Here is a 23943-nt window from a genome sequence, read left to right as displayed (position 1 = left end):
TGGCAGCCATGAAGTCTGACAGTAGCCAAATTATGACACCCATGGAGAAAGAGTTCTGGAGTGGGTCTAAGAATCAGTGGAATCCTCAGTGATCATAGCTCCACAGAGCTAGAAGACAGAGACTTCAGTGGAAGGCAAATAAGATATTAACGTGTTTTCTCCTCTGTGCATTCCCTCCCTTTTGAAATCTGTTTTTTTTTTCCTCCTGTCTATGCAGGTAGAGCCAAAAGAAGGGTTAGGCCAGGCCACCTTCCACAAAAGAGACCCCCTCATCCCTTGGAAGACCTAAGAAATCCAGGAGGAAACTCCAAATCGAGAGATAGATGCAACCTAATAATTGGTTACCAGCCCATGACTAGGAAATGAGATTGCACTGCCTTTTTATTCCCACATCACTATGCTATAAGTTCCCATGATTCCAGTTCCTGGAACCTAGGCCTAGATCTACTTAACAGTGTCCAAGAATGCTCACTAATTTCTGACCTAGCAAAAGTCCTCAGCTTCCTGCACTGGAGACTCCTTGTCAGCTTGCAAAGTTGCTGCCTTTCCTAATCACCCTCAGAGGCTCCTCTACTGGATTCAGCTGTTCTTTGCCGGTGTCCTTAGCCAGAAGTCCCATTCTGGCCCTGTGGAGGAAACAGTGCTCTCCCTTTTGTTAGTCCTTTTGAAAAATGGATCAGGAATCCTCAGTCCCAGAAATTAGCTTGTAACTTTTAATAATACTTTACTGAAGGTTAGGAGATAACAGAAGAATGACAGAGGATGATTCACAATTCTTGCTCAAACTAGCTTCTCCAGGAGTATGGACCTCAGACGCTCTTACTAAGCCAGTTCCCTATCTGGCTCCTGCCCTGTCTCCACACACATCAGTCTCCATGCCTCAGAGTTAGGGCCCAACCTGTCACTGGCCTTACAAAGAAAACAGCATCCTTTCCCACTCAATCTAAGGCTGTCTCATTTTTATTCCAGAAGTAACGTTTTCCTAGAGCGTTTGGCTTTGGGAGTAGACATTCCCTTGGGGTTGTATATCAATCTAAGTGTTTGGTCTGACACCAAAAACTAGGCCAGAAACTCAACAAGAATCTTTAAGTTGGAGAACATATTTTTTAAAGTGTGGCTTAATCAAACTAAGATAAGACCATGTGGGACAATCTAGTGCAGTACATCTCATACCACTTAGTGAATCTCTTGATCTTACCTTTAATAGGAGGTAAGAAAATCAAGTTTCTATGTAACCTTTGTAATAATCAGTTTCCTACTTCCAATTTCTTTTAAGCAAGTGGCTGAATATATATACAATGTAATACAAACTCACACACACACAATACAAATTATAATTTCAAATATAGGGTAGTCTTAATCCAAATATAGGAGGAAAAATATCTAATTTTACAGAAGTGAAATTCTTCCAAATGATAAACATAGCATATAAGGGCTGAAGTATCTGTTTTCGGTTATATGAAGGCATTTGGGTTTTGCACCAAAAATTAGGAAAAAAGGTATTTGTCTGAATAAAAGGGCTAACTCAAGTTGCTTTGCCCAAACCAAAAGGTCAGGCTGCTTTGAAAATAAATTATAGTCTGTACTTGAAGAGACACACATGTTCATAAATTTTTAGATGATATTTTTCTATCTTGCGAAGGTAAAAATTTTGACGTCAATTTTTCATTAAAATTTTTATTATAAAAAGAGAAAGACAAATCAAGAAACAGACTCTTACCTATCGAGAACAAACTGATGGTTATCAGAGGGGAGGTGGGTGGGCCAATGGGTAAAATAGGTGATGGAGATTAAGGAGGGCACTTACCTCATGATGAGCACCAGGTAATGTATGGAATTGCTGAATCACTGTACTGTACTCCTGAAACTATATAACACTGTATGCTAACAATACTGGAATTAAAATTAAAAACTTAACAAAAAAAAAACCCTTCATTATCATATAGTAGAGCACTTAATCCACCTCTATTTTAGGCCTTATGGGGAAATTTTCTATGTGAACTCACTTTTCTACACTTCCTCTTCCTGAAAAAGGTAAGGTCCACAGGGCTAAGATAAGTAGTGAACCTAGATGAGATGGGCCAAGGAGAGACCTTAGTCAAGAGAGGCAAAAAGAGGGACACCTGGGTGGCTCAGTAGGTTGAGTGTCTGACTTCAGCTCAGGTCATGATCTCACTGTTCCTGAGTTCCTGAGTTCAGGCCCCACATCGGGCTCTGTGCTGACAGCTCAGAGCCTGGAGCCTGCTTCGGAATCTGTGTCTCCCTCTCTCTCTCTGCCCCTCCCCACTCATGCTCTGTCTCTCTCTGCCTCTCAAAAATAAAAGAAAACTAATAAAAAAAATTTTTTTTAAACAGAGGCAAAAAGAATCCTCTCAACCCACATGTGGTCCTGCCTAGAACCCCAGTGTAACAGGTCCTAGAATTTTCTGGGAACAAAGCTCTCTTGGAACAAAACTCACTGTATAGAAATTGCACCTGGAAAGCATTTTGTGTACATGCCTCGTGGGAAAAAGAAACAATGACTGGTGATGGAATGGTGATTTAGAATCTTGGTCAAATATCTTCCTTCAGAGACTCAGTTAACAGGTGGGTAGCATTAAAGCAGGCAATGGTGGTAAGCACACATTCAACAACCAGCTCTTTATTGAGGTGGTCGGGACTGCTTCCCACTTTGTCAGTCTTGTGGCCAATCACAACAACTGAGAAGTCACATCATTCCTTTCAATCCAATAGCATGGATAACACTCCTACCCTGCCACCTTAGTTAAGCTACGCAGTAGTTGGTCAGCTATAGGAAGTTGTCTCCCTATATCAGTTGGCCCAGACAAAGCTGTTAACACCAGTATAGCACTTCTACTAATTAGTGCAGTCTATTTCTGTTATCTTATACATCTGGTTAATGTTCAGGCAGTAAAACCACAGAATCAGAGTCAGAAGGTTTCTCTCATCAAATGTACCTTCAAGGAAATGATTCTTTGTGTATCTACAGTAACATCCTGAAAGGCATGCTACAGATAAGTTGTAAATAAGGTCTTACAAGATGCTTTTCCCTGCAAGAACAGTAAGTAGCTGATGGCTAATGGGAGACACTCTTTAAGCAGTCCCCTTCAGGTCTCACCTTGCTATCAGAATACAAGGTTGATATTGTGAGTGGTAGACTAGCGTGCAAAAAAACCCACTGTGAGGCAGCAAAGGACCTAAGTGAATCTTTCTTTCAGTTCTTGAATGTGGAGGCTGTTAGCTTAGGATTAGCTTTCTTTATATGCTTTGGAATTTTGGTTTGTAGACTCACCTTCAGTGAAAGGTAAAAACTCTGTCTTGGAGCTCCTGGGTGGCTTCGGTTAAGCCAAAGTCTAACTTGGGCTCAGGTCATGATCTCGCGGTTCATGGGTTCGACTCCTGCATTGGGCTCCATGCTGACAGCTCAGAGCCTGGAGCCTGCTTCAGACTCTGTGTGTGTCTCTCTCTACTCCTTCCCCACTCACGCTGTCTCTGTCTCTCAAAAATAAATAAAATGTTTTAAAAAATAAAAACTCTCTGTCTCTCTCTCTCTCCCCCCTCTCTTCCTCCTCTAGAGCAGTTTTGCATTGGCCTCCACCCAGCTCCTCAGACCTCCTAGTCTACAACTAGGAAACTTGAGGACTTAAGGCTTTGAATGAAGTTCTTGTCCCTCAAAGACATTAGAGATCTCATAGATTTAATCAGAACATTTTGGCTTAATTGCTAATCACAAGATGGTGTCCATATCCTTACATCGCCCACTCACTGCACATGCAGTAATTAGCACAAATCAATACCTGGGAACAGCTTCCATTAGCAGTCTCCATTCACGAGTGGGTGAATGACTTTCACCCTGGTTTCAAGCACTGAGGTGGCTCTGGTCCTGCCTGGGCAAGTTGTAAGAGGCACTTTTATTCTGTTACCACTTTAAATATATTCATGGCTTCCCTGCTACCCAACTTGACGTTCAGCAGACACATGGCTTTAGTCCCTCAGACTATTTTGCAAATCTCATCCACTGGGATGTTAAAGAGATGGCTAATTTTAAGACATGGTTAAATATTTTCAGTTTATCCCTGTTCTATTTTTATTTATCATTTTATGTGTTTGGATATATATATGTGAATGGGGGATGTATTAGTCAGCTAGTGCTGCTATAACAAAGTACCACAGAATGAATGGCTTCAACAACAAAAATTTATTTTCTCACAATATTAGGGGCTAGAAATTCAAGATCAAGGTGTTAGCAGGACACTCTTTCTCTTTTTTAAAAAATTATTTATTTATTTATTTATTTATTTATTTATTTATTTATTAAAAGGTAGAAATAAAAGGGTGAGAAGATGCTGAGAAGGGTATGTGGGGGTTACAATTTTATTTTTTTTTTTAATTTTTTTGTAATGTTTGTTTATTGTTGAGAGAGAAAGAGCATGACTGGGGAGGGGCACAGAGTGAGGGAAACACAGAATCTGAAGCAGGCTCCAGGCTCCAAGCTGTCAGCAGAGCCCAATACGGGGCTCAAACCCACAAACTGTGAGATTCTGACCTGAAACAAAGTCGGATGTTTAACCGACTCAGCCACTCAAGCACCCCTAAAAGAGTGTTCTTCTGAGGCCTCTCTCTTTGGCTTGTACATGCTATCTTTTCCCTGTGTCTTCGTGTGGTCTTCCCTCCGTACCTGTCTGTGTTCATATTTCTTCTTAAAAGAACACAAATCATATGGAATTAGAGCTTACCCCAGTGACTTTATTTTAACATAATGACCTCTTTGAAGACCCTGTCTCTAAATTCAGTTACATTCTGAGGTACTGGGAGTTAGGAATTCAACACACAACACTAAGTGGGGATACAATTCAGCCCTTAAGAGGGGATGAGGGACAGGATTAAATTGTGAGCTCAGAATGCCTTCTCTACAAGCCTTCCTGGCAAAAGGTTTTACACCACCCCCTAACTATGAAGGGCAGAGGCCTCTCAGCAAAGTAGTTCCATCTAGCTCACAACCCAGATGTCCTCCAGGAGTAGCCATGCACGCCCTTGGAGATACATAGTCACCTTAGTGATGTTGACATAGGACCTTGTAAGAAAATGTTGCCAACAGTCTGCTTAGGCAGCCTCTGTCACAGCAAGAGCCAACCTTCCTTTGACATGAAGGGCCCACAGAGGACTGACTGATGACAAATACTGCATTCATCTAATACGCAGAACAGGGCACCTGGACTAGGTTATGAATTCTAAGTTCGCTTGTCATTTCAGATTGTTACTGTGACTGTATTTGAAGAGAAGATCTTTAAAGAGATAAGTAAATTAAACTGAGGCCCATGGGTTGTTGGTGAGCTAATCTGACTAGAGCCTTTAGAGAAGAAAAGGAGATTAGGACACAGATATGCATGCTTTTGGACACAGGGAACACGATGTGAAGATACCAGGAAAAGATGGCCATCTACAAGCCAAAAAGAGAGGCTTCTAAGGAGAACAACCCTTCTGAAAGCTGGATCTTGAACTTCTAGCTTCCAGGACTGTGATAAAATAAATTTCTGTTTAACCCATCCAGGCTGTGGTACCTTGTTGTGGCAGCCCTAGAAAATGAAGACAAACACTAAGGAGGAATCCACTACTTATAGCATGCCTACTATTCGCCCCAGAGGGAGACACTGCCTCTTCTCTTCAAGTTGCTCTCTGCAAATATAACCTTGAGAAATAGCCCAGGTAGAAAGCACTCAGGGGCTTGAAGTAGGTTCAGAATGGAGGGGCTCATATAGGACTCCCAACAAGGTGGTGAGCATGCACCTTCCAACATCTCATCTGAAAAATCTCAAAGACTACATTGTTGAGCTAGAAAATTGAATTATATAAATATCCTCATTAGCCTATGGAACCCAACTATAAAATTTAGATCTCTCAATCATAAAAGACTGCCATAGGTGAGCAGTCGTATGTCTTCAAAAATGTTACATCAAAAGTTGTGGTCCTTGGGGAAATAGGAGTTGAGAAATACTGGTGGCAGTGCCATAGTGAGGTATGTGCATGTGTCTGGCAGACTGTCAGAAAAATAACAAGGCTAGGTTTATAGCCTTCTATCTTGTTTCAATACATAATGATAGCTCTTTGGGAAAAAAGTACTGGAAGTAGGCAGAGTAAATGGTGCAGTGGATTTGTAATATATCTCCTTGGCTAGGCTAAACTACACTCCCCAGAACTGCCTTTCCTGTAAGCAGGACAAGCTTGATGAACATGCAAACAGTGCAAATACAAAGAGACATGTGTTCAGAAGGAGAATTGATGCTGGGGTTTAAGGCTTCATGTTGAAATTCTTACTAGTTTTATCTTTGAATTTGTGTTTTATAAGTGAAGTCCACTGGGAAAGTGAAACATGTTCTAGAGCCTTGGAGCCTTGGTTCACATGTGTTATCACCTCTTACTGCCTCCCTGCCTCCCTGGGAATACCTTCCCATATAGACTACTGCTACCCCTGGTGGGGTCCAGGGCATGGGACAAGGAGGCTTGGAAGCAGGCATACACTCTCTGAATGCCAAGTCATGGGACAGGGCCCAGGGTGCCTGTGAAGTCTGTATACACCCAGTGAGCATCTCATAAGTTAGGGAATGCAGCATTAAATTGCAAATAATGAACACCATGACATAACCAAAAAAAGACTTTGAAAGAAAGGAAAAATCAGTTTTCTTGCTCTTTTGAACAGGGGGCTGCACATTTTCAGTTTGTACTGCCCCACACATGTTATAGCTGACCCTGCCCGTATATTTCATGTACATGATAAAAAGCATGTACCATGAGAGACATATCGTCCCCCACCCCCATGAGAGACATAGCGGCACAAGATTCAGAGCATGGAACAGAAGCAGCAGCCACAATGATTTTCACTTTTGAAAGATAGAAGCAGATGCTTTTGTAGCTCTTGTACATTATCTTCGACCAGCTGGCATCAACGCATTAGCATGTGGCAGCAGGTGGGCTTCCAACTGCTCCACCTCCCCCTAAATTATCGTTCATCATATCCACTTTCTGGACTCCATGATGAGAGACACCACTTTTCCTACATGACATACACATCATAGCTGGAGACATGAAGAACTGACATGAGCCCCAGTATACGCTTAAAGCTTCCTGTTTGTCCTTGCTTTTCTCCACTCTATATCCATCTTCCCTCCTAGACTGCCCACCTTGGAGACTTTGGGCTCCAGCATCCAACACAAAGACTACTGCTTAACCAGCTACTATAACCGTGACAAGTTAAATGCCTGTAATGACAAGTCTCATATATTATATCTCCTAGTGGTCCTGTTTGTCTAACTGAACTGTGACTAGTAAGTACAGCAAATTAAAAAAAAAATTCATGTTTATTTATTTTTGACAGAGAGAGGGGGAGAGAGACAGAGTGCTAGTGAGAGAGGGGCAGAGAGAGAGGGAGACATAGAATCTGAGGCAGGCTCCAGGCTCTGAGCTGTCAGCACAGAGCCCAACATGGGGCTCAAACCCACGAACTGTGAGATCATGCCTGAGCTGAAGTCGGTCACTTAACCAACTGAGCCACCCAGATGCCCCTAGTATGGCAAATTTTTTAAACCTTAGAATAGGTTGGGGAAATAGGACTACATATGTAAAAATGAAAACAGAAAATAACATGATGTCATGAAATTATATCTTACATTTGCACAATCCTTTGCAATTGACCTACATTGTCTTATTTGGTCATAACCATAAGCCCTATGAGGTAGGTTAGGACAGCTATTACAATTTCCATTTTACAGATGGAAGTGAGACATCAGGGATTAAATGTCTTGGCCAGTGTCACATAATTAGGAAGTGGCAGAGTAGCAAATGGTCCTTTTTTTTTAATATTTATTTATTTTGGGGAGAGTGCAAGTGGGGGAGGGGATAGTGAGAGCAGGGCAGAGGATCTGAAGCAGGCTCTGTGCTGACAGGCTGACAACAGCAAGCCTGATGCGGGGTCCGAACTCAGGAACCATAAGATTATGAACTGAGCCGAAGTCAGATACTCAAGCGACTGAGCCACCCAGGTGCCCCTGGAACTGGTCTTCTAATGCCTTTCCCAGTGCATTTCCACTGACCTAGAGGGCCTCTTTTAAATATGAAGTAGTAAGATTGACTATGAAGCTCACATCTTTGGTGGAATGAGATCCAATTCAAACAGGAGATAAGGTCTCTAGTTCTCAGTTATGTAATTATATTTTTGCTCCCTGCACATTAGATAAGCAGACTGTGCACCATTCAGTTCACATCTTTACAAACTGTCACTCAACACTCAACAGTCTAGCTTCCAATCTCAGAAAATGGAAAGGACATTCCAAATAACTGCAAGTGTTTCTAAAACTCACTGGTACCTTTTAATGCTCACAGACAGAAGTTTTGTAGATAACAGAGATGTAAGCAGTTCTCATCATTGTAATTCATGTATCTGATACATCATAGTGAGGTTTGGCAATTGTTTTATGGTTGTGAAAAAAATGAGCTTTATTTCAAACAAATCATCAAAATTCCACAATAGACTACAAAACTAAGTGAGACTTTGTTTTTCTATTTTTACTAACCACCAAAATGAGAACTAAGTCATTCTATTAAAGGCTTTGAGCTACATCCATACAATGAATACGACAGCACTGTGCAAAATCCAGAGAAAATGCAAATTTGTACTATCTGTCAACAACTGCAAAACCCAGCCCTAATAAGGCTTTTGTTATTATAGTCTTCCCCTGTGAGAGAAAGCAACAGTTGAAATTATAAGGGAAAGAACCAAATTGCCTCTAATGAATTCTGTTCCCCTAGAAGGATCTTATAAACCCATAGATCATGACTCTGTTCTCCATAACCACCAGCAAGCACCTCCTATAGAGAACCAGCCCCAGTGCACTCCACCACCCATGCTACACCTGTCCATATCAAATGTTCCCAAGATGCACGGGCATAGGAGCCACCCGGGCCAGAGCTCTGACACTGCCTAGACTCATCCTCTGAATTACTCCAGTTCATGTTCACCTCCTGGTCTCATGAGAAGGTGAAAAGATGGCTTTATTCTTTGGATATCAAGCAGAGGAAGCACAGGTAGGCTTCAAGTGGCCCTCATTTATTCATTAGTTAACTCTTCATATTTATCAAGAGTTTACTTCATGCTAGACATCGTACTTGGCCTGAGGACACAGTGGTGAGAAAGACAGATGCAAACCCCCTCGAGCAGTTTGCAGTGCAGCATAGGATGCAGACGTTAGTCAACATTCGTTCAAATAAATGGACCACTGCCAACTGAGGTAAGCACTGGGAAGTATAGGTTTATACTGCCAGGAGATATGTTAATACATAAGCCTAACCACATTCAAGGGCTGAGACAGGCCTCCCTTGCGAGAGACATTTGTGTTGACGCTGAAGGAGAAATAGATGAAGGGGTGAAGAAGATGTGCTAAGCATTTCTAGAAGAGGGAACACATGCCTGATGTGGGGTATCAGTGGAAGCCCTGACCTTGGCCAGTTAAAGAATAAGCAATAGATTCTGGACTGAGGAGATTATAGGCCTGGGCAAGAAATAGGGGTGAAGGATAAAATATGAGGCTTGAGGAGGGCAACGTTCATCTATCTTAGTGCTGTAACTCAGGCTAGCCCTGCACGCATAACTAAGTAATGAGTGTGTTGAAAGGAGGGCTGAGGCAGGGAATGGAGGAACTCTGTCCCCATTTCGGCAACAACAAGAGCCCAGAATGATACTTGATGCAGCATAAGTCTAGCCTGCTGTTCCTTTTTTAATACTCCCTTCCAGTTCTCAGGGCTCTTTTTCTTTCCCCACAGCCTTCTGTAGTCTCTAGCATCTTCCTGCTGCTCAGGCCTGCCCTTCCTACCTCAAGTACCTGAGTTCACACACCACATACCTCCTGCTTAGTATCAGGAGGAGAAATGTGATTACCAATAAGCTTAGAGGTGTCAGTGGGTAAGAGGTATTTTTCCCTTACAGCTTACTAACTCTAATGGATTTCCTGAAGGAGGACTAATTTTCTGAGTAGAGGAAGCTTCCATGTATGTTTGAAGAACCGGGACCAGCAAGCTTGTATTGCCCTTTGGAAAATGACCTCCTTCAATTTCACATTAATAAACTAGAGACTTCAGGAAACAAGGGGCAAGAAAGAAAAAAAAAAGGGACCAAGTGTCAGTCCCCAGGAGTGGTCCCTGCCTCTCCCTGCAGTGATGGAGTCCAGATGGAGAGCAGTGGAAAGGCCTGTATCTTTTTGAAGGATCAAAAGCTCTCTCTTGAAAGCAAGCCATTCAGAATGCTAACAAGGAATGAAAAATATACCACCACTTCTGAGAGTAGGTACTCATATCTTGAAAGATTTCCTTTTGCCCTGGTATTGACACTAATATATAAGAAAAAAGTATGCATGTGTGAGTGTGGGGGGGGGGGGTTGTGTACATTTTTTGTGAGTTGCTAAATGTTTAGAAAATCAATAATTTTCTCAAAAAATTTTATCAAATAAAACTCATGTGTAAAGATTATTGTAATTAATGGGGCACCTGGGTGGCTCAGTCTGTTGAACGTCCGACTTCGGCTCAGGTCATGATCTCACAGTCCGTGAGTTTGAGCCCCATGTCAGGTTCTGTGCTGACAGCTCAGAGCCTGGAGCCTGCTTCAGACTCTGTGTCTCCCCCTCTCTGCTAAATATCTAAAGGAAGACATTTTTCCTTTCATTCTAAAAGTTCAACAATATATATATTTGAAACATTTTATATGACAGCCTATTTTGGAGAAAATCAGGTAGGAGCACCTGGGTGGCTCACTTGGTTAAGCATCTGACCTCAGCTTAGTCCTAATCTCACAGTTCATGGGTTTGAGCCCCATAGTGAGCTGTCTGCTGTCAGCACAGAGCCTCCCTTAGATCCTCTGTCCCCCTCTCTTTCTGCCCCTCCCTCCCTCACTCACTCTCAAAAATAAACAAACATTAAAAATCAAAAAATCAGGTAGAATTCAGGAGATATATATTAGTTCAAATTTATGTCATATTTTAAAGCTATCAAATAAACTACAATTATTTTATTCAAAAAATACTAAATAAGATAAAAAAGAGAAGTGACTATTGTAACTGTGCTGAGCCTTTGAGTAATATATGTGCTACCATTTAGCCCAGTCTCTGCCACAACCTAATAAACTTAATATTTACAGTGCTGGAGTGATGATCCATTAAAGGCTTGATTTTGTTGGTTAGGGCTGCCATAACAAAGAACCACAGATGGAATGGTTTAAACAACAGAAATGTATTTCCTCACAGTCCTGGTAGCTAGAAGTTTGAGATCAAGGTGTTAGCAGAGTTGGTCTCATCTTAGGCCTCTCTCTTTGGCTTATATGTGACATCTTCTCCTTGTGTCTTCACATAGTTCTCTTTCTCTCTCTGCACCTATCTGTGTTCAAAACTCCTCTTCTAGTAAGAACTCCAGTTATGAGGGCCCACCTTAATGATCTCATTTTAACTTAAATACTTCTTGAAAAACCCTATTTCCAAGGACAGTCACATTCTGAGGTGCAAGTGGTTAGGGTTCAACAAATGAATTCTGAGGTGATATAGCTCAGTCCAGACAAGAAGTAATGATGCATGAATTAAGAAGAAGCCACTCAAATACATACAGGAATATGGCTAAGGAGCTGTGAAACCAACCTGGGCAGAAACCCACCATTATGTGCCCTGTCCCTGAAGAGACTAAACCCAAAGGATGGAAGAGAAAGCTCAGAATAGCTGTCCAACTTTACTACTTTCTGAATGGGAAAAAAAATACTTTATGGTTACAGGTAGTTTATCCTTGAGAGGATAAAACTGGCTGAAACTCCTGTTTCCCTCCCCTAATTGTGGCCTTAAGTTATTTGATCCTCTTGAATTAGCTGAGAATTCAGACAGGAAGGTCCATCCAGCCGTGCTGATGGTGGATATTAACAAGCCCAGTTCTACTTCTCAGGCTTTTAAAGGATATTGTTTGGCTATATAGGTAGGAGCCAATTCTAGTGATATCTCTGGCATTGTTAACACATTTCTCTTCAGAAACAAATACAGCATGGCTTGTCTAACTAAAGTAAAATAGGCATTAATCCTAAAAGTCAGAAATCTGTGGGGTTTTTTTATTTGCTTTTTAAATTAACTATCCATTTTAACTTTCAGTGCTCTTTAAAATATTTGCCAACTTACTTTGCATGAAATGTGTTTTACTTTTAAAATTAAAAAGAAAACTTTTAAACAATTACATCATTCTAAAAGTTCCTTTCTGGGGAAAAAAAATAGTCTTCAGTTTTTGTTGTTTTAATTTGCTCAGTAATTTTTACTTCCCCTAATTAAATAAGTATGATCCTAAACTGGGTAAAATAAATTTTTGGTGAGTGAATCACATGTTCCAATTATAACTTCAGAGGAGTGTCTATAAGGGGAATAATTTGGGGGCCACAAGCAATGTAAACTTCATTCTGTAAATGTCCCTCCTCTTGTCAATTGCAAACATAGCCATTTTTGAAAGAGGAAGACATTATAACAAATACTATAATTAGCACGAGGCAGATACCAGAACTCCTCTCCTGAAGAAATTTTACTTTTAATGAACTGACTTTGTAGTTTTCCACACAGTGGGGAAAAAAATATTTGCTATACATGCTATACACCTGAGAAAGAAGATCCTTATGTCTCAACACAGATAGTTCCCAATTTATGATGGTTTGACGTAAAGATTTTTCTGACCTTACCACGGTGCAAAAGCAATATCCATTCAGTAGAAACCATACTCCTAATTTTGAATTTTGATCTTTTCCCAGGCTAGCAATATGTGATACGATACTCTTTCATGATGCTGGACAACAGCAACAAGCCACAACTCTGGTCAGCCATTCCATCACGAGGGTAAACAACTCATCTGCTTACAACCATTCCGTACCCATACAACCATTCTGTTTTTTACTTTCAGTACAATATTCAATAAATTACATAAGCTGGCCAATACTCTATTATAAAATAGGCTTGTGTTAGATGATTTTGCCCAACTGTAGGCTAAGTAAGTGTTCTGAGCACATTTAAAGCAGGCTGGGCTAAACTATGATGTTCAGTAGGTCAGGTGTATTAAATGCATTTTCAATGGTTTATTGGTATGTAACCTCCTTGTAAGTTGAGCAAGATTCACCTATGAAGAACTTCCACAATCAATAATAGACAACCCAATTTAAAAAAATTAACAAAGCTTTCAACGGTCAGTTTACAAAAGAAAATATACTAAGGCCAATAAGCCCATACTAATATACCTAACACCAGTAATTATCAAATAAGTACAAATTAAAACCACAGCGATCTACCAATTCACACCCACTGGAATAGCTAAAACCAACAGCTGATGTCAAGGATGCGGAACAACTAGAACTCTCAGATATTCACGATGTGAAATATATACAACAATTTTAAAAAACTATTTGGCAGTTTCTTTTTAAACTAAACATAGCTCATGACTTAGCAATTCCAATCCTAGGTATTTACTTGAGAGACATGAAAAATTTTGTCCACAAAAGACTTGTGCAATAATGTTTAGAGCAGCTCTATTCAATAGCTCCAAACTGGAAGCATCCTCAAAGTCCAACAATAAAGGAATGGAATAATAAATTGTGGTGCATTCTGATAATATAATACTACACAGAATAATAAAGAATGAATTACTAATAAACATAACAGCGAGGATACATCTCAAAAACAGTGCACTGTACAAAAAAAGCCAGACAAAGAACAGTGCATCCTGTTTGATTCCATTTTTATGACACTCAAGAACCAGCAAAACTAAATAAACTATGGAGAGAGAACTGAGAAAAATGGTGCCTATGGGATGAGGTTTGACAGGAAGGTGGTAAGGGTGGTAAGTATGTAGTGCCTAATTCTTGTCAAAATTCATCGAATCAGGCATTTAAGATCTTTGATTTTTATTGTATACAAATTTTATTTCTATTTAAATGTTACAAAGAGCTTTTTAAGGGCCCCTGGGTTGCTCAGTAGGTTAGGCATCTGACTGTCCATTTTGGCTCAGGTCATGATCTCAAGGTTCTTGGACTCAAGTCCAACATCAGGATCTATGCTGATAGCACAAAGCCTGCTTGGAATTCTATCTTCTCCCTCTCTCTCTGCCCCTTCCCAGGTCATGCTCCCCTGCTCTCTCAAAAATAAATAAGCATTAAAAAAATGTTAAAAAAGATTTTTTAAACAAAAGTCACTTTGCACTTTTCCAACATTTCATGTACACCCCACTGCACTAATTTCATTTGCAACTTATAGGACTTGCCCAATGGCTGCTCATATATCTCCTGCACACAGTGATACAACCCTTCTAGGAAGGTAAAAGGGAACGGCCACCAGTGAGCCCACTCCAGGGCAGGGCCTTTCCTGTTAGCAAGGCCAATACAACACAGGGCCTGTGACAAACAGATTAAAATCTAAAGACCCTCTTTAAGAGCCATTAGGCCCCACAATGAGAACAGAGGCCCTGGAGCCATTCAGACCAGGGTTTAAGTCCCAGCTCAAGCATTCTGCAGATTTGAGCAGGTTAGTTAGCATCTCTGAATCTCCATTCCTTCATTTATAAGAACTGACTATTCTGCAAAATCAAACACCATGTTAGTAACATGCCTAGATTGGGACTTTGCACATAGTAGGCCATTGATAAGGTACAACTGCCACTGGCCAATCAGCTCCTGAAAGGAAGGAACCATGACTGTGTGACATATAGTAGGTATTCAATAAATATTTAATAAATGAGTGAGTAGCCTGAGAAATTTCTATTTTAATTCCTATAAGAAAATGCCAAGAGATAAAACCAAGAAGCAGCAGGACAGATCAAACAGCAGTATTTTTGCCAATATACTGTCTTATCTCAGCATACATCCAGTACTTTATCTGAAATCCTTGGGATGAGATGTGTTTCAGAATTCAGAAATTTTCTGATTTTGTAAATGTAATGGTGCCTACACCATATGTATGTAACCCATCCTATAGACTGGGCAGCATTCCACATCAAACATATTAATACTTCCACAGCAAAACTTACAAATATTCACATTAAATGGCATAAATGAAGATAAAATTAGTCTCGTATCAGTTTAGGTTCAGTGGTTTTTTTTTTTAAATGTTTATTTTCGAGAGAGAGAGAGACAGAGAGAGAGAATCAGAGTATGAGTAGGGGAGGGACAGAGAAAGACAGAGACGCAGAATCCAAAGCAGGCTCTAGGCTCTGAGCTGTCAGCTCAGAGCCCATCGCAAGGCTAGAACTCACGAATCATGAGATCATGACCTGAGTCGAAGTCGGATGCTTAACTGACTGAGCCACCCAGGCACCCCAGCTTAGGTTCAGTTCTGACATCAAATAAATTTGTTTAAAAATAAAAAATTTTAGGGGCGCCTGGATAGCGCAGTCGGTTAAGCGTCCGACTTCAGCCAGGTCACGATCTCGCGGTCCGTGAGTTCGAGCCCCGCGTCAGGCTCTGGGCTGATGGCTCAGAGCCTGGAGCCTGTTTCCGATTCTGTGTCTCCCTCTCTCTCTGCCCCTCCCCCGTTCATGCTCTGTCTCTCTCTGTCCCAAAAATAAATTAAAAAAAAACGTTGAAAAAATAAAAAAATTTAAAAAGCTGTTAGGATTGTATGATTGTTGGGAACCCTCTAACAGCTAACATTCAGGTAGCACCAACAAAGTACCATGCACTCTAGCCTAAGCACTTTGTGTGTATCAACCCATTTACTCTTCATAACAATGTTACAAAGTAAGTGTTAGTATTATTTCCATTTTAATGGCAAGGAAACTGAGGCACAGATGGGGTAGGTAATTTGCCCAAGGTCATATACTTCATCCTGGAATCTTTACTCTTCATCACTCGCCTAGAATACCCTCAACCTCTCCCTTTGTCAGTATGTGCAATATGGGCTTTGAGGAAGTATCCATCCTCACTCCACCGTCATGCCCCCAAATCAAAAAATACTAAAGAAAATCGGTACTCAGCTTTCCATCTTTTCCATCCTCCACTTGGAAAACTGAAGGTTATTGAAAGTAGTGACTTTAAAAGATCTGTTCTCCTTAAAAGACTTAAAAAAGATATTCTCATTTGCCTGAGATAATCAAACTAAAGCAGAAGCAAGAAATCCAGCTTAAAAAAAAAATTATTTCAAGCAGATTACAAATAAAAGGACACATTCACAAAAGGTGAACTTTTTCAGCAATGTAAGCTGTAGAAGAAAAGCCAAAAAGCCTACAAAGCAGAATAACACTCTTTCAGCAGCCACCAGGTCATTAAAAAATACAAATTTATGGGTAGCCCAGCCACCTTATCAAGGGAAAACAATATAAAAACCTCACAGCTCTGAGGGGTAAAAAGTAGAGCCTACTTGCAGAAGAGAGGAAAGTTCCTGCATCAATCATGCAGCCCGCCCAGTGTTAACAACTTCTAAACAGTGAAGGTGAAAGAACATTTGTTTGCCAAAAGGTCACTTTCCCAATTCAAGGGGGGAAGGTTTAGGAGCACATGTTGGAAACTTTGCCTCAGCATGCCTGTTATTTTACCCTGGGGCACAGTTTGCCTATGAAACAAGGTTGGTGGTAGAGAGCAATTAGTCTGGCGGCTAATCAGTGTCATTTGGCTGTAACTTTTCAGTAAACCATCCCAACCAAAAGGAACTATGCTTCAACACTGGTTTTGTTTCTATGGAAAATCTCAACCACTGAGGATGCAGCCCCTGGAGTATACACATCCCCTCAGTCAGTCAATATTTACTGAGTCTTTAAGGTACTTAGACTATAATATGTGCTTGGGAACACTTGTTAAACCCAGTCTCCTCCCTACAAATGGTTTAAAATCTTATTTAGGGGAAATTAAAAAGGTACAGAAAATATACATGGATGCGAGAGTTGGCAAAATATTTTGAGTTATATTTGTTTCATATTCCAACCTCACTGAACTCTCAGAAAATAGCCAAACATACTTAGGTCAAGTAGGTTCAATTTCCAAACAGTGATGTTTGTCAAAAACAATTTCTTTACTCCTCACACTACCTCAACACATAATAAAAAGCAATTCCTACATACAGGGCAGGGCAAAAAGAAATGCAGGTCTTACTCAACAAGTAGTTGTTGAATTAAATTGAAATCCTGCTACACTCAACGTAGAGGGTTTTGTTCATGCATCTTAACTGGGAATGATTCACTAACCACCAGTGGCATGTGCTTTTATGATTTAGAAAAACATTCTCCTCAATACAACCTACATTCATTCCAGTGGGAAAGCTTCTGAGTTCACAGCCATGACTTCTAAGTTAACCTTTCACGTCCACAAAATGCGAAATTGCTACTGCTAAAGGTAACTTGTTTTTCAGTATTGGCCTGGCCTGATTTTTTAGTATTGTTTTCAGAATGCCACCCCAAGATTTTCTGTTGACTCGGGCATGTTTTGAAGTGGAGAGTGGAAAGACAGTGAGAGATGATGAGAAGAAAACCAGTTAAGGGATTAAGGTGACTTGGGCAGAGCAGAAAGAACCCGCCAGCCCCCTATCCCCAGTCCCACCTCATGCAGGGTGGGGGACAACTTTCACCCTAAGAAGTTCAGCTCCTTAACAGCTCAGGCTGACTGAAGCAAAGAAAGTTCCTTACCTTTTCTGAGGTGACCCAGTCTTTCTTAAAGCGAGCCAGGTATGAATATATTGATGTGAGATATCAGGCCATGAATTTCATGTTCTCACAATGTGGTAGAGTACTTCTTCAGTAATTAACGAATTAATTAAGAAGAAAATTTTAAGCCAGATATGAGCTGAAGTCAACCAAACTTTTAAGGGGTAAGTAAAAAGGACCCCAAATCTATCCTATGACCAGCAAAAATAAACAAATAAACAAACAAACAAACAAATTCCTCTCATCCCCCTGCTTACCCTTTATGGAGTCTTTTCCCCTTAGGTTCCTCCTCTTTCCCAAATCAATTACTATCATAACAAATACTTACAAAGAGCCTAGTAGATGCCTCTTGGGCAGTGGGGGATGTTATGTGAACAAAACAGGTGCAGTGTTCCCACTTTACAGTCTGGTGAGGACAACAGGCTTCAAACAGGGACATTCGCAGCCTGTGGGGCTCACAGAACAAAAATGAAGTGACAGAGGCTTATATTCAGCCCCTGTAGGAAGAAAGAAAGCTACAGTAGATGATTTTTCCATGGAAAGGAATGATGCCATGCAGCTGAGAGTGCTAAAGTGGTTTCCAACAACGAAGACCAATGGACCACATCAAAGGCAGTTTGCCAAAAGCACTGCTATGGCCATGACAGCAACCAACGAAATTGTCACCAATATGGACAGTACTTCAAATATGAATAACTGTATTTGAGAAGAGCTGCTAAATTATGGCCCCGTATTGCAAACCTTTTACAGACCACTTACTCATGATAGATTGATACTGCTTTATACAGTATTCTAGCAAGTATGGTTATCTAGCACTGTTTTCTAACTTTTTTCACCACATGGACATAGTGATAATGACCATATTTATATACTGCTCACTTAGGTCAGCTGACAAAACTGCCAATAAAAGCAATGCCTGAAGGCTCTGACTACCCAGCCCCTCCTATGTGCCCTGAGGAGCAGCTCCAACCTATAATTTACATGCTTCCCACCACACCCTGGTTGCCTGCTTCCTTCTGTTTCCCTCACTGTAACCAGAAAGTCTTCCAAAGGTGGCCATTTTCCCCACTCAACAACAACAAGTTGTTTCGTTTGTGTTAAATTTGCATATACCCTAGTCCCATTGGCATCGAGATGGTAGAGACCAAGGATGCTGCTAAAATAAACATCTTGCAAGGCATAGGACAGTCCTTGCTTCTTGTTATGACCTCTGGCTTATATCCCTTCCTCTCACTAAAGGAATTTTTGGCAGGTTATTACTATGCTCTTGTTTTAATTGTAATTAATCCAAATCATGCTCAGTTTAATATGAGAAGATCACCAACCAGTTGAGGAGGAGGCTACTACAGAGAAATTTACCTGGATATTCAGTGTATGAGTTCAGAATGACCAAGCATTAGGTGACTGACCTGGCTTAGGTGACAAAAAGCCTAGTAGCTTCTACAAAACCTGGTGGGGAGGGGGGGGGAGGGCAGTGCGCAGAAGGAATACGGGAGTAGGAAAGAAAGAAGAGAAGGAAGATGAGGGCAGAGACTAAGTATAGATACAACTAATAGGAAACAAAACTATTTTTAAACTAGGCCAGGGATGACTGACTTCGTTATGGGAGACTACAAACTATTCTAACATTATGCCTATCTCCCCAGTAATTCACTAGCATTCTATCAATGCTTTCAGAATGCTTCCCTCCCTCCTTCCCATCTTGAGGCCTTGCACATACCATTCCTTTTTCACCTTCACCAGTGGCTCTAACTCAGGTGATTTTGTCCCCCAGGGAACATTTAGCAATGTCTGAAGACAATGATGGTTGTCACAGCTAGAGAAGGTACCACTGGCACTTAGCTGGTAGAAATCTCAGATGGTACTAAATATCCTCTAATGCACAGGACAGCTCCAAACCAAAGAATTACCCGGTTCAAATGTCAGTAGTGCAGAGGCTGAGAAATCCTGCTCTACCTTCATGCTCTCTTCACCTATCACTTGGCAATTTACTCAGGAAAGACTTCTGATTCCTCTAAGACACAGCACTTATCCCAGCCTGGATGCCTTCTACACACTACTGCATGTCTCACAAATGTAATAAAAACCCAGTTTGTTCTATCTGTGTTCACTGCAAGGTTGAGAGTTCCATAAGAACCAGACTCATGCCTGTCTTTTTGGTCACCATACATTCAGTGATTGACACATGTCCTAACATTTGTTGGATGAAACAAAAGTGTCTAGGGATGCCACCTGGAGAGCAGTCTTCAGAACAGTTAAAAAGCCACAATGTACCAGTCTCAACACTTACACTCATATCTCATTTTTCATTGACAATGGCCCTTCGTAACATGATTATCCATCTTCTTAACTGAATTGGCCTACAAATGCCTTTGGCTGCTTTAAAGTCAAATACTTTCTCAAAAAACAAAAAAGTTTCTGCATTACAGGCATTCCAGAGAATGGGACTCAGCCCTGTAGACAATATGCTGAGTAACAGAAAGCACATCTTTACAAGATCAACACTTTGAAAGGGACAACACTAGTGTAGACATGCAAGCTTGAACATGCTTGTTTAGATGTCAGTTTCATTACTTAATAACCATAACACCATTCTTTGTATCACTCTAGGGGAAATGCACAAAAATAGGATGCCTGACTATTTTGTGAATGAAAAGAACAAGGAACCAAAGTGTTGCAGGATTTTTTACCACAATACCCAAGATTCGTTGTCTCACCACTTCAAAGAATGAAGAGGTGGACACTAAATAAGCAGCAGGCAAAAGTTTGTTAAGAGTATAAGATTAGAAAGAATAGGGGCGCCTGGGTGGCGCAGTCGGTTAAGCATCCAACTTCAGCCAGGTCACGATCTCGCGGTCCGTGAGTTCGAGCCCCAAGTCAGGCTCTGGGCTGATGGCTCAGAGCCTGGAGCCTGTTTCCGATTCTGTGTCTCCCTCTGCCCCTCCCCCATTCATGCTCTGTCTCTCTCTGTCCCAAAAATAAATAAACGTTGAAAAAAAAAATTTTTTTTAAAAAAAAGAAAGAATAGTAGGAAATCTCTCTTTACAGAGGGGGGACACTTGAAAGTAAATGCCAGAGGACTACAGACAAGGGGTCCTTGTTTTATAAGGTTCTGATCATCCCCCCTCTTCCCTTCCTCCTTGTTCCTTCACAGGTTCTACCCTTAATGGCTGGACAACTTTAGGTGCTGGATTGTCCATTCCTGATTGGCTCGTTTCCATTGTATGAGGGGTGGCCTATGGCCAAACTGTTCCTTGTGGGTCATAGGTTTTATGGTCTACTACTTATTTTTAGTTAGGCCTTTTGTCCAATTCCTCGGGGATACCTGAGGGGGAGTAGGTGGTGTCTGTTACATTTTTAAGAGGAACTTTACACCTGGGGGGTGGGGGGGGTTGGTGTGGTCAGACACTCCCAGCATCATTCCAAAATATGTCTTCTCTATTTTATTCTATCCTTTCCTATCAAAAAGGGTATGAAATACAGGCGATATTTTAGAGGTTTCCAAAGTCTACTGAAAAATACATCCTTTGCAAATCAGGTAGAGCTGGGTTCAAATACTGGCTCTGTCTCTTACTAAGTGTGTGACCTTAGGCAGTTTTCCTAAATTCTCTGACAGTTTACTAATCTAAAATGCAAATGAAAATCACTGTAAGGATTAGTTGAACAATACTCTTAAAGTACTAGCATAACACTTAACTCTATACTCTGAAGAAGCTGTATATGATAAAGGTCTACTTCCCATAAAAGAATTAAAACACCATTGTAACTCCAAAATGATGTAAACAGAGAAGGCAGGCTGAGACTACTCTGCCATTATTTTGGCAAATGTTTATAGAGCCTGGGGTCTTCTACTACGTTACAGTAGTGAAGAAGAGTGAGGATCTTACCACAATGGAAGTTCTCTAAATAGTTGCTGCTCACTGATCCTGATAGTAGGTAGGATAGCAGGTCCAAAAAATAATGCATACCACACCCCACCACAGTTTTCTAGCCTTGAAAAATTGGTCCTAATCATATTTATATTATTCATATATATTCATATGTATATTCATATTATTTTGCATTATTTGATTGTAAAAAAAAAAACCCTACTCTGAGTAATTTTAACAAATGATAATTCAATGCAAAAATGTGGTGTGCCTCAGAGAACCAAAGGCCTAAAGAACCAGGCTCAAGACTGGTAGAGAACAGAGCCTGAGTTTTCCCACCTCATCAAAGCTGCCACAGAATGAATCTGTTACAGGCATTAGTTAGTTTAATCTCTGTTCCTGAATCTTCAGGCATCAAGATTTCAGAAGAGAGAGAGTAAACTATTTTAGGACACACACTAACCTCTTAGCTAGGGAAGGTTAAATTACCTTAAATTACAATCCCAGCAAGACTGCCCACAATAGCAGACAGGTCTTTCATAAAATGGAAATTGGGGTAGTGCTACCAAAAGAGAAAGAATGGATGCTGATGGCTACAATGCAACAAATATCGCCATCAATGACAAAAACAGGAGCTAGCTTTTTGAGTGCTTACCACGTACTAGATGCTCTATTAAACACCTTTATCTCCTATCTTATTGAATTATTACCAAAATTCTATGAGATAGAAAGTATTATTACCACCACTTTAAAGATTAACAAATTGAGCTCATATATGTTAAATAATGTGGCCTGGGTTACACAGCCAGAAACTGAAATATGATCTGATACCAAAAATGCACTTGACCACTATGGTTTCTACTTTTCCTTATCTCTGGGCAGTAAATGAGTGCTCAACACTCCAAATTTCAGTATTAAAAAGAAAACCCTAAAAACTTCTGTGCTATGCTATGGTAAGTATATTTGGTGTTGGCCACAGTGAACAGTAATCTAGTTATAGGATAGCAGGCAACAGCACCCACAGAGCTAATAAATGAAATGTAGAAAACCAGAATTATGGTATTCAAAATGGGGAGAATAGTAATTTATTGACTACAAATTCTTTCCTTATCTCTCAGTAGCTTAGAAACTGTTAACCTTGGCAATAAACAAACAACTTACTGCAAATTGGATTCCAACCACCAGCATGAGCAGGTTTTCAATGAAAGGTCTATGGATTAGTCAAACTCAATAAAGAACTAAGAATACACAAATATCATCTATCATGATGTTAGTTTTACCTTTAAATTGAATTCTCTGATGCTGAATTGATGCAGAGAAGTTGAAGTTTCCTGCAAAATGTGGAATAAAATAATAAGTATTTCTAATTATGTTATACTTTTCAAAATTTTAAATAATCTTATACAACTTCAACAATACTAATAAATAACAGTCAGTGTGCAGAATTGGACACCAGCCACCCCTCCCTAAGTGTCCATTCATGAAAGTCATGCTCACTGTCCTGTCAGCCAGATGCAGACCTGACCCTGGATGCAGTATGTGTGGTGGGGCAGAGCCTTGGCACAGATCAGACTGCCTCCATGTAAATCTCAGCACACAATGAGTTCTTGCATGTGCCAGGGGCCCCTCCTTTAAAATTATGCTGCCCAGCCCTGCTCCCCTCCCCAGCCCCAATCCCTTGTCTTTGCACTCTGGGCCTGTGATGGGAGTGGCAGTCCTGATTATCTCCCAATGACTTCAGGGTCATTTTTCCACTGACTTGGAGAACAGCTCCTGGCTTCTGCTGAGATGGCTGATCCATACTAACTTCCTTATCGGGGCACCTGGGTGGCTCAGTCAGTTAAGTGTCCAACTTCACCTCAGGTCGTGATCTCGCGGTCCGTGAGTTTGAGCCCCATATCGGGCTCTGTGCTGACAGCTCAGAGCCTGGAGCCTGTTTCAGATTCTGTGTCTCCCTCTCTCTCTGACCCTCCCCCCGTTCATGCTCTGTCTCTCTCTGTCTCAAAAATAAATAAACGTTAAAAAAAAAAAAAACTTCCTTATCAAATGGTCACTTGGTCACACCCTTAGTGTTCTCATTTTTTGCAATATGGATAAGCTGATAATTTTCAAATCTTTTAAGTTCTGTTTTCGTCTTGCTTAATTTTTTCATCTTTAAGTCATTTCTCTCTTCTAGAATTTTACTAGACGAAGTCAGGAGTCAAGCCATCCGTTCAACACTTTGCTCAGAAATTATCCACTTTCACCACTTGCAAATTCTACCTTACACAAAACACCAGAAGATTAACACAATTCAGCCAAATTCTTTGCCACACAATAATAAGGATGGTCTTTCCTCGACTGTCTAATACCCTGTTCCTCACTTCCATCTAACACCTCAGCAGATCTTTACCGTCCACATTCC

At 40.7% G+C, this 23943-nt stretch overlaps 1 protein-coding gene across 1 annotated transcript in view; it reads right to left on the bottom strand.

Moving 5' to 3' along the window:
* Positions 1–22873, bottom strand: part of LOC123378999 — a 255936-nt gene extending 233063 nt beyond the window's left edge. The window contains exon 1 of the transcript XR_006582845.1: positions 22820–22873. The gene's annotated coding sequence lies outside the window, so the exon portion shown is untranslated. The remainder of the gene's footprint in view (positions 1–22819) is intronic.
* Between the last annotated feature and the right edge of the window lie 1070 nt (positions 22874–23943).

The sequence above is a fragment of the Felis catus genome, chromosome A1 (genome assembly GCF_018350175.1).
Source record: "Felis catus isolate Fca126 chromosome A1, F.catus_Fca126_mat1.0, whole genome shotgun sequence".
Lineage (NCBI taxonomy): Eukaryota > Metazoa > Chordata > Mammalia > Carnivora > Felidae > Felis > Felis catus.
Note: the sequence above shows the minus strand (reverse complement) of the source record. Positions and strands in the feature narration are given on the sequence as shown.